General features: G+C 50.8%; 1 long non-coding RNA gene across 1 annotated transcript; it reads right to left on the reverse strand.

Annotated features, from left to right (window-relative positions):
* Positions 1–4,394: 4,394 nt before the first annotated feature.
* Positions 4,395–9,719, reverse strand: LOC114016616 (uncharacterized). The gene is made up of 4 exons (XR_003561186.2): positions 9,552–9,719; positions 7,719–7,760; positions 6,841–7,007; positions 4,395–6,340 (listed from the first exon to the last, which is right to left on the reverse strand). It is a non-coding gene; the product is annotated as an uncharacterized LOC114016616 (long non-coding RNA).
* Positions 9,720–11,003: the final 1,284 nt, after the last annotated feature.

An 11,003-nucleotide genomic window follows, 5' to 3' on the forward strand; every position in this document is an offset into this window, starting at 1 on the left:
TTCAATATTTGTCCTTCTTTATTCAAAATGGTGTTCTGTTCTGTTTGATTCAGGGAAATTGTTTTAATTTATCTTCACATCCCAGGAAATTCATATTTTTTCTGTGCTCTCCTCCAAAGTCGATAGGACACAAGGCCCATTTTCCCCCAGATACTTTGGTCCTTGAACCAGCGTGAGCAATTTCAAACTCACACATGTCAGGGGCAGAGCCTGGCTCACCCCGAGCAGAACCCTGAGCACAGGGTCTGGAAATCAGGTCTTGTTTCTGCCACTGGCCTGCTGTGTGATGCTGGGAACATCAGGTGCTCGCTGTTTGTGCAGTTCTCCTCCTTGCCAGTGACTGCACATCACGGCTGCTGCCAGCTGAGAGCTGGTGAATGGGTGCCTGGCTGCTGCAAGGTCACGCAGTGCTTCTTGCCTGCAGCTGGGAACGCTGTCCCTGTCTTGGTGACAGTGCAGGAGACTCAGAGATCACTGGGACACAAGGTTGCCTCCTGCCAAGGGAATAAACATCTCAGCTTCTCCTCTCTATTTATTTTCCCCAAATGCTTCGGCTTTGCTTGAGCAGCAGGAAGCCATTAATTACCCAGTGACAGTGTTCCACAAGCATCCCTTAATTGAATGCCATTATCCCTTAATTAATTAAATACCAATTAATTACCAGGAACATTGCATGACATGTAACAAATGCCATCAGCTAGTTGAGACAGAATAATTTAAAACCTGGTGAGCATGGACCAAATAATAATGATCAGGAATTGTCCAGCAAAGAAAACAATAATGATCTTGGTGTCCTTCCCCTCAGGGCAGGTTGGGATGTGCTGGTGGGGAAAGCCTCCCTCCAGACTCACATCCCTCCAGGGAATTTGGAGGGGCTTTTGCTTTTCAAGCAGGCAGAAGCCCGGGCAGGCACAGCCTCAGCTGGTGTCCTCTGGTACCACACGTGGCTTCAGAGCTGGCCCAAAATGTCCCGGTAGCTCAGGCCCCCTGCCACTGATGCGGAGTTAAGGGAACTGAAATATTTCATGGGCACACAATGGTGAAAAAAGTGGTTGCCTCACTTGGTTGTGTAGTATTTGTACCGAGCAGAATTTTCATATGCCAGAAAATGCAAAATTTTGACTTTTCTTCCCAATCTGGAACAAATAGAAATTGTGGGGGTTTTTCCCCACGAAGGAGAAACGTACCTTGCAGGACAGGTTTCTGCACACAGCAGCACTGGGGACAGTCCTGCTCCAGAGCACTCCCTGAGCACAGGGACATGGTGTGAGGCACACGGGTTGCTGCCATTTCCAGGGTGAAGCCATCAGGTTATGCTCCTTGGCCCAAACCGCACAGGACAGGTCAGATCTGAGCCTCGAGCTCTGCCACCCTGTTTGTGTCTTGAGGCAAGCCAACCCCAGCCACCACGGGCTGGGTCCTCTGCTCCCTTTAACAGCCGTAGATTTATGGCTGGAGCTTCTGCCTTGGCCAGGCAGGGACAAAACCTCCCCACTGCTGGCAGGCAGGCAGCCCCCACGGCATTCGCCCTGGGGACACTGCAGATTTGCAGCCCCTCTGCTCGTGGCAGCAATGGGACAGAGCCTGGAAGAGGGGACGAGAGACAACCCTGAGGTCTCGCAGCTCTTGGCCCTGCGGAAAGGCAGCAAAGCCGGGCACATGCCAGCTTCCCCCATCCCCAACAGCCTGGCAAGCGGGATGCTCCTGCTGCACAGCCATGCAGGAGTTAAACCCTTACGTGGCTCTGAATTGAATCCTCTGCCAGCCAAGCGGAGATAATAGCCTTTCTCAGACTAGCGCTTAATGGCCGTAAGGGAGGATTGTAAATGGATTATATTTTTATTTTAAACTAGCAGTAAAGCCAGGAACAGATCCAGAGAGGGGAAACAAAGGCACATCCATGGATGCAAAAGGCAGAAAATGGAATAGCTTGCCTTCCAGAAGTACCCCCCTGTATAAACATCTCTGTTTCTAAAGGTCACCATCAGACACCTTTCATCCGACCCAAGTGCTCGAACTCTCTCCTCCACTCTTATCTTGCAAGGAGATCTTCACTGCAGGAGTGCTTATAAACTCACTCTGCCTCCTCCTTCAAGCATCAGAAAGCTCTGCTGCCAGCAGGAAAATCAGTCCATTTCAACAAAAGGTTGGGGATTGGACTCAGGGAGAGAGCTGTTTCTAGTTTGCAGCGGTTTATCCACCTCAGAGTCCTCCTCAGGGATGCTTTCCCTGGGCAGGCTGGCATTAACCCAAAACAGTGGTGCCCTCCCAGGCTGGGCAAAGGATTTTAGCTGCACGAGCAACTTGCTTGCAGGTGACAGAGAGAATCACAAGTAAGAATTAGGTTTGGTTTAGCACAGCAGTCTTGGGAATGCCCTTCGGAAAACGTTGCAGTGAATCATTTGGCTTTGCAAAAGCAATGCAGAGGTTTTCAAGGCTGTCTCAGAAATTTAGGCACGTATTTCACCATTTTTCACAGCAGTTGGAGTGTTCCCAGGCTTCCCAATAAGAGTCTTACACACCGAGGACGCAATCAATTGTATGCGTTACCCAGAGAGATGGGTACAACGAGACAAGCTGCCAAGCACAGCTAGGGAATGGTGACGGGCAAACGTGGTTGCAAACACTTGTCTAACTGTACCATAATCCACTTCCCAGATCGCCTTCCCATCCCAAAGGTACCACAAAGCCACCACCGATGCTCTGCCCAGCAGTGCTACCTGAGCCGCAGACGCAGCAGGCAAGTTCTGAGGAGTCAGGAAATTTGAAACTGCTTATTTTCATTTCAAAAAAGTGGAGTATCTGATCAAAATAGTTCACTGTTCAGCCAGCAAGGAGAAAAGAAGCCTCCTCTGGTTTAATGCATACAGTGATATAATTGATATAATGATCCTAATGTTCTACCAAAGGAATACTGCAGCCTGAGTTATGTCAAATAAACTCATTTTTTTCCTCTTCTGGAATTACTATGACATGTCTATTTTCTGAGCACTGGATGATTGAAATTGGGATCAATGAACTTCCTGGAAACTATAATTCAGAGAATCTTGTATTAAAAGGAAAAGCCCAGATTTGACCCACTGGTGGGTGACATGGGTGGGCAGCGGCTGCTGGAGCTGTGACAGAGGGTCTTCAAGAGGGTTGCTGCAAGGCAGAAGAGCTCAGTGGGATCCTGGGCTTGGCCAAAGTGGGCCAAGGAGGTGGACGGGGACAGAAGCTTCTTTCCTTTCCCATGCATGAAGTTTCCTTTGGTTTTGATGCCAGCTGTGGGCACCTTGCTGGCAGGAGAGGGAAACCCCAGCAGGAATGGGGGCCAGGGCCACCACGGGCAGCCTGCCTTCAGGAGTGATGGATGGGTTTCATAAGTAGAGAGGAAAGAGAGATACTGTCTTCTGCTTGGAAGAGACTAAATCACTTAGTTCCTATTATATTGACACCCAGAAACCCAACGGGACTTTGCCTACATAAGGAAAACTTATTATAGCCTATAACTAACCACCATTAGTTACAGGCAGCGCCAGTCTAAACACCGCAGGGAAATTAAGCTGTTTGTTTAATGCTTTTTCCATGCTCTCTTATTAGAGATAAACAGCTTTGATCTCCCGGGACTCGCCTCACCAGGCCAAGGCCAATGCTTTTATCTGTTTCTGCGGAGGGTTTTATTCTCATCTCTTATTCTTGCTGCTCTTCACTCTCACCATTTCCCCACAGAACCAGCAGCACCAGAGCGCGATGCGCTGGCGCAGCGTGGAGGCTCAGCCGGTGCTCAGCCATCCAGCCTCACCCCAAAGTTTCCGCTGAGGACGTTGCTTGTGCCAGGCCCTCGGGTGTCCCCTTCCTACCTCTGTGGGCAAAAGAGCAAAGCAGGCTTGGCCACAGACCTCATGGTTATGGACACATTGCTGAGGACCAGTGAAGATCCTGGCTCCTAGTTAAGTCACATTATTTTACTAGCTAACACTATGTAATTTCACAGCAATTATATATTACCCACAGGGAAAAAGGGGGTGGGGGGGGTGGGGGGAAGTAAATTACGACGAGGAGGTGCAGTGGGACCCACTCTGCCATTTAAAATGCAGGAACAGCCACACGCTGTAGCTGCTGTGTAATTAAACAAAACCTGCTCAGTAGATGAGAAAGCATTTACTGAGCAGCTACTTGGTCCTCAGAAAAACTTGCCAAGAAGTTTTCAGCAGAAAGGGTTTCCACTGGAGAGGCAGGAAGGCACAAATATTTAAAACATCTTGCATAAATCCACTGGGAGGGAGGAAAATCAAAGCAAGTCTTCTGCCACTCCCATTCCGGGTTGCTGCTGCCAAATACAGCTTCCAACATGTAAAATCAAATCATTTTGGTTTGACGTTTTTGTTTCATTTAATTTACTTAAGTTTTACGTTGCAGTGAAATATGAAGTGTAATATTTATTGGCTAGGTATTAACATACACATAGCTTAATGCAGCATTAACATATAGATACAGTAATATATAACATAGCTGGTTTGCAACTTTTATTATGCTTCACCCTTCCTTGAGTGAACTTTATTTTATTGAAAGAAAATAGCTTGTGTTATCAAAAGGGAGCAATCTGGGGGGTTTTGAGCTGGGCAACACACCTCCCATCCTCTTTTTCTCTGGCAAGTTCTGCCTGTGCCCTTGCCTTGGCTGGCTTCACTGCTGTTCGCAGTGCCCCGTGCCTTGGCATCGGAGCGGTCCCTCGGAAACGCCAGTGTGAGGGGGTTGTGGATATGTTTGATACTTTCCACCAAGGGGACTTCAAACATTTTCTAGACACTCCTGATTTCACCTTGGACTTTGCTGCCATTTTACAGCAGCGTAACCTGAAGTGCCAAAGGTGACCCCACACGTCCCTTCGGTGCACAGGAGCTGGGCGCTGCAGGGAGCCGCTTTGGTGCTGGACGAGCTCCTGCCCCAGCTGCTGATGAGCTTCTCCAGCAGCAATGCCCAGCAGCTGGCAAACACCCCCATCCCTCTGCCAGCTTGCCTAGCACATCATCTTCCCAAGGGACTTGGTGTCTCCTTTGTTCCCCTGGGAAGAACTTCCCAGGTACCTTGATGCCAGCAGCACTGCGAGGCGCACGGAGCAAAGCAGAAGGAACATGAAGTCCCTGGGAGGCAGCTCTGCAGAGAAGGACCTGGGGGTCCCAGCAGGCAGCAAGTTGCCTGTGGGCCAGCAGTGTGCCCTCAAGGCCAGGAAGGCCAGTGGGATCCTGGGGGGCATCAGAGGGAGCGTGGCCAGTAGGTCGAGGGAGGTGATCCTTCCGCTCTGCTATACTGGGTCCGGTTCTGGGGTCCCCAGTTCAAGAGAGACAGGGAACTGCTGGAGGGGGTCCAGCAGAGGGCTGCCAAGATGATGAGGGGAGGGAGCATCTCCCTAATGAGGAAAGGCTGAGAGAGCTGGGCCTGTTCAACCTGGAGAAGACTGAGAGGGGATCTCATCGTCTACAAACACCTTAAGGGCAAGTGTCAGGAGGATGGGACTCTTTTCAGTGGTGCCCAGTGACAGGACAAGGGGCAACGGGCACAAACTGCAGCACAGGGAGCTCCATCTGAGTACGAGGGAAGAACTTCTTTATCTTGGGGGTGACAGAGCACTGGCACAGGCTGCCCAGAGAGGCTGTGGAGCCTCCTCTGGAGACATTCACAACCCGCCTGAACGTGACTCTGTGCAACCTGCTCTAGGAGAACCTGCTTTAGCAGGAGATTGGACTGGGTGATCTCCAGAGGTCCCTTCCAACCCCCACCACTCTGTGATTCTGTGAAGTCAAGCAGAGGCAAGAGGAGAAACCTCCTTTGGGCAGTCAGAGCCTGATGCTCTCACGGGGAGGGACAGCTGTAAAGGCACAGGACCGAGAGGAAGAGGAGCCAAGCTGAGGACCAGTGGGCAAAAGTGGTCTGGGAGCTGCCAGCCCCCTCCCCAGCTTTAATCACCAGCAGCTGCTGCTGCAGAAGCAAAGGTGAAGCTACAGACGGTAAAGCTGGGGTCTGTGCCTGGACCGTGACAGCCAGCAGTGAGGGGGGACATGCAGCAGCACGAAACCCCTCACAGAGTCAGGGCTGGCAGCGGTGCCGGCGCTCTCCAGGTGTCCCAGAGAAAGATTTATAGCTAACATTTACTGCGCATTTCTCACATGCTGACGATGGTTCCTATAAAAGCCAGGCCCACTCTCGCTGGCAGGTATTCTGGGCACAGAGTTTAATGCACATAAAAAGCAGATGTGTGTAGGTGGGGCCGCAGCGAGGGGCTCTGAGCAATATTTGGTACTTTTCCTCTGGTGACAAGAGCTCCTCCAGAAGTACTTCAGGTGGTTTGCTGGCCAACCTGCAAGGTTATAAGGAGGAATTGCTTTAAGCTAAGAAAACCACAGCCAAGTTGGGAAGTCATGAATAATTTTGTTTGGGGCCAAGACAAAAGAGATTTAAAATGAAATGCGTTTTCAGGGCTGGGTGTCTGCTTGAGTGCTTGAGTCCCTTGCTGGACAACAGGCTTCTTCCAGACGCCTCCTGCCAAGGGAGGGGAGGTCACCCCACAACAAGTGTTGCAATGAGGTCCCCACACACGGGGGGCTGCCTGTTCTTCAGGGACACCCTCCTCACCCATCCATCACACACAGCTTCATAAATAACAATAGATAAATAAATAATGATAAATAATCACCCACTGTTGGATTTACGGGAGCAAAATCCCCTTTCTATTAGGGGCCTGTCTGTAATGTCCCAGTAAAAATACCTTCCCTCCTCTGCAGAGCAGATGAACAGGGACCTGCTAAGGCAGCCCAGCACCACTTAGAGACACACATCTCCTCCCAGCACTGCTCTCACCTGACTCTGGCCGGGGCTTGGTGCTCTTACGGCCACTGTCCGCCCCAGCTATGGCCCGTGCGCTTGCCCCCAGGTTCTCAGAAGAAGAAAGGTGAGTGAGAAGCAGCAAAGCCTTTGGGTTTGTCCCTCCAGGTGTCTCCGTGCAGCCCCAGCAGTGGTCATTAGAGCTTGAAAAGTGGGGAGGGAGGTGTTAAAAATTTATTGTGCATTTTCTTCACTGAGCAGCCAGGAGAAAGACAGGATCTTGTAAATCTCAGCAGACCAGCCTGCCTGTGAAATCAGATTAAAAAGGCAGAGCCCAGGGAGGGAGGGAGGAGGTAGCAGGTATGTGCAGAGGGGTTGGCAGGGGTTGTATGGCAACCCAGACCCTCTTGCCTGACTTGTTTCATGAATCCATCAAATACTGTGAAATCAAACAATTCCCCCTTGAAAGCAAGTTAAAAAAAAAAAATGGGAACCTATCAATCCAAAGAGCATTGTCCCTTTAACATTTTAACAACCGGCCCAGAGAAGCACAGTGTGTGGGAGGTATTAAATGTCTCCCCTGTTAATAAAGAGTATTTACGGGAATACTTTTATTGCCGGGTGACATTTTGGTATTGAGTACAATGGGTGGCTGCCACTGAACATCACTTTTTCCCCTTTTTTTTGCATAGCAAATGTTAACTTGATTTTCTCAACTAAGTGATTGGGATCAAGGGACAATTCAAGGACTACAGAGAAAACCCATCTTGGGGGGTGAGGAGCTGGCCTACTTCTCTTCTGTCAGAGGAGTGGCACTGTAGGGTGTTTAAGCAGCAGGACTGGGGTAGCTGAGATGCAGACCAGGACATGAGATCTCACTGAGCACCTGACACCCCAATCCTCACACTACTCACCTGTACACCTTCAGCTTGATGCTAGATACTCCTCCAGAACCCCTAAACAAAAAGAAAAAACAAAAGATGTTTAACTCCTTATGGTCAGCAAGGTTTCCAGGCTTTGGATGGGTCAGACATCGGCAGGCTGAACGTCCTACAGCCCAGAGCACAGTCAGGTTGTGGTGGGTTGACCTTGGCTGGATGCTGGGTGCCCACCCAGCTGCTCTGTCACTGCCCTCCTCAGCTGGGCAGGGGAGAGAACATACAACGAAAGGCTCCTGGGTCGAAGCAAGGGCAGGGACATCACCCAGCAGCTACCGCCATGGGCAAAACAGACTCAACTTGGGGAAAATTAATTTAATTTATTATCAATTAAGTCATAGTAGGATAATGAGAAATAAAACCAAATCTTAAAAACGTCTTCCTCACACCCCTCCCTTCTTCCCAGGCTCAACTTCACTCCCGGTTTCCCTCCCTCCTCCCCCCAGCAGTGCAGGGGCTGGGGAATGGGGCTGGGGTCCGTCCATCACACGCTGGCTCTGCCGCTGCTTCCCCCTCACACCCTGCCCTGCCCCAGCCGGGGTCCCCCCACGGCAGACAGCCCCCCACGAACTGCCCCGACCCGATTCCTTCCCAGGGGCCGCAGGTCTCCCCACACTGCCCCAGCCTGGGTCCCCCCACGGGCGCAGCCCCCCAGGCCCAGCCGGCACCAGGGGGTCCCCATGGGGTCCCCAGCCCGGCCCCAGCCCTGCCCCCCCCCCTCCTGCCAGGAGCTGCCCCAGCGCCGCTGCCCGCGGGTCACAGCCCCCTGCGGGCACCCCCTGCCCCGGGGGGGCTCCCGGGCTGCGGGGGGCGGGGGGGGGGGGGCTGCTCCCCCGGGGGCTGGGGGCACAGCCTGCCCCGCCGGGGCTGCCCACGGGCTGTGGGGGGTCTCTGCTCCGTGCCTGGAGCCCCCCTGCCCTGCCCTGCCCCGGGTGCTGCGGCGCTGCTGCTCTCGCATGGCCTCGCTCCTCTCTCCAGCTGCTGTTTTTTCCAGCAGTTTTTTCCCCTCTTCTTGAATCCGTTATCCCAGTGGCTCCCACCGTCACTGATGGGCTCAGCCTCGGCCGGTGACGGGTCCCTCTTGCAGCCAGCTGCGTGGGCTCCATCGGACATAGACCTCATCTAGGCTGAAAAGCAGCCCACCCACCGCAGTGATGTGCCTGTCACTGGCATCTTGGGGAGGTGGTTGCCCCTTCGACCCTTCCTCTGGGGAAGAAGATCCCCTTAAGGCCAGCCCACAAGCCGTGAACCAGAGCTCTCAGTCCCTTCCAACACCGGAAGCAGCCCTGGCCCCAGAGATGGAGGGACACGAGCTGCCTCAAAACCTTACTACAGACAGAAGCTGTGCTGAAATGGGTGTCCTGGCACGACAGCTTGGTCCTTGCAGGTAACAGGGGTATGAGCAGAAACAACAGTACCTCCTGTGCCAGTGCACATTTGGGCTCAAATATCTCTGGGGTCATTGAGTGGATTTTCCAGGCAGAGGATTACAGCGGTCAGATGGATTTGGGGTTTTATCTTCTCTGCACATTTTCTCCTTGGCACTCCTTGTCACATATTTTCAAACACTGTTCTTTGAAAGCACTACGAAGTGAGAGATGCAGAAAGAGTCTGAGATGTAAAGACTGACTATCAATCTGAGGAGCGAAGAGAGCAGATGCTCACCCCAGGGCTCTCGGCATCCTGACAGAAGCTGATGGTGGCCCTTGATTTACTGAAGCAGCCGTGGCCAGCTGAAGCAGGGGAGATGTGAACTCAGCTCTGCTGGCAACCAACACCTCAGATTCAAGAGATGGTTTATGGACTTACCTCCCAGCAGCCAGCCATGGTGCAACTGTCCAGAAGAGGGATGCATAGGTAAATAAAGCAGATCGTAGGAAAAGCTCTACAGAATTCAAGCCTGCATCAGCAGAGATGGGTTTGGTGATCTGGAAAGGCTCCTTCACTTCTGCCGGCTGGCCCTCATGCCAGATCTCAAGCCAGGACAGGATGTGCTGGTAGGGAAGCAGGTCACAGACCACAAGTATATCAACTTCTTGTTTGCTGAAAACAAATATATCTTTCTTACAAGTAAATATTGGCCATGGTTTTGCCTCAATCAATATTTACTTTGTGGGTCAGTAGATCATGACAATCACTTAAGGGAAGGCAGTGTCATTCAGCTTCTGGTTCTATTGATAGTTCCTTCTTTTTTCTTGTGGGAAAAGTTCCTAGTTCCATAAGTTGTATGGTGGTGAGTTAACAGAGCCTCAAAATCTTCCTGAAATGCTTTAAAAGGATACTCTCGAATACTAATACCCACATTTTTATAAAAATGCAGGATCCATGCATATATTCTCTTGAATCTTTTTTCTTTTCCCCCCAAGACAGATGACAATTTCTTTTGAAATTTCGTGACCAGAATGTTCTGCTTCAAGCCCAATGTATGCTGGAGAGTGAGGGATGACGTTAGTTTCCAGAGATGAATGACTTGCAAAAAGTACTAAAGAGATCACACTGATAATTTAGACCTATACACAGTGTTTGCTTTTAGTCACTTAAAGTGGTACAAGGCTTTATTATAATGTTATTTATTAAGAATAGCAGGATTTATTCTTGTTTGTACCTCTGATTTCCGTTTTCAATCACTTGAGCACAAGCCTGGAGTCACTCCTTTGGCTTCAATCTCCAGCTGTACACAGATGTCAATGGGAGAAGATTCCATAAAGTAACTCGGTCCTCGTGGCAACCTCCCAAGGTGACAGCTCGCCTCACCATCCAGAGAAACCAAAATGCAGAAAAAAGCACTAAAGAACTGCCAGCTTGGCATGAAACCTCAGACCAGGAGTCAAACATTTCCTGAAACCCACCAAGCTCTGTATTAGCCCTGAAACCACTGCACTCAAAGATGGGTAGGAAGATGAAATTTCTGTCTCCTGGGAAAGTATAATATTTTTATTTGTTTGGGGGGTTTTTTGTAAGACAAAACAGGAAAACGTTTTTGCAAAACAAACTCTGAACCTCTTTGGAAAAACCTTGAAATGGAGACTCTCTGACCTGGAGTCCTGAACAAAGACTGTGCTACAAGAAACCCTGAGTGTGCCAGGAAGATAGTCGGGAGCCAAAAGACCTGGGTCTGCTTTCAGCTTTCTGGTGGGAAGATGCAATGGCAAAGGGACAGAGCAGATGGTGGAAGCAGGAACAAAAGAGGAGCCCCACAGAGAAACCTTTGGGCAGACGGGAAAAAGACACAGAGGGGGTTTTGTAGGAGAAGAGCTGGGT

This window comes from Falco cherrug, chromosome 15 (genome assembly GCF_023634085.1).
Source record: "Falco cherrug isolate bFalChe1 chromosome 15, bFalChe1.pri, whole genome shotgun sequence".
NCBI lineage: Eukaryota > Metazoa > Chordata > Aves > Falconiformes > Falconidae > Falco > Falco cherrug.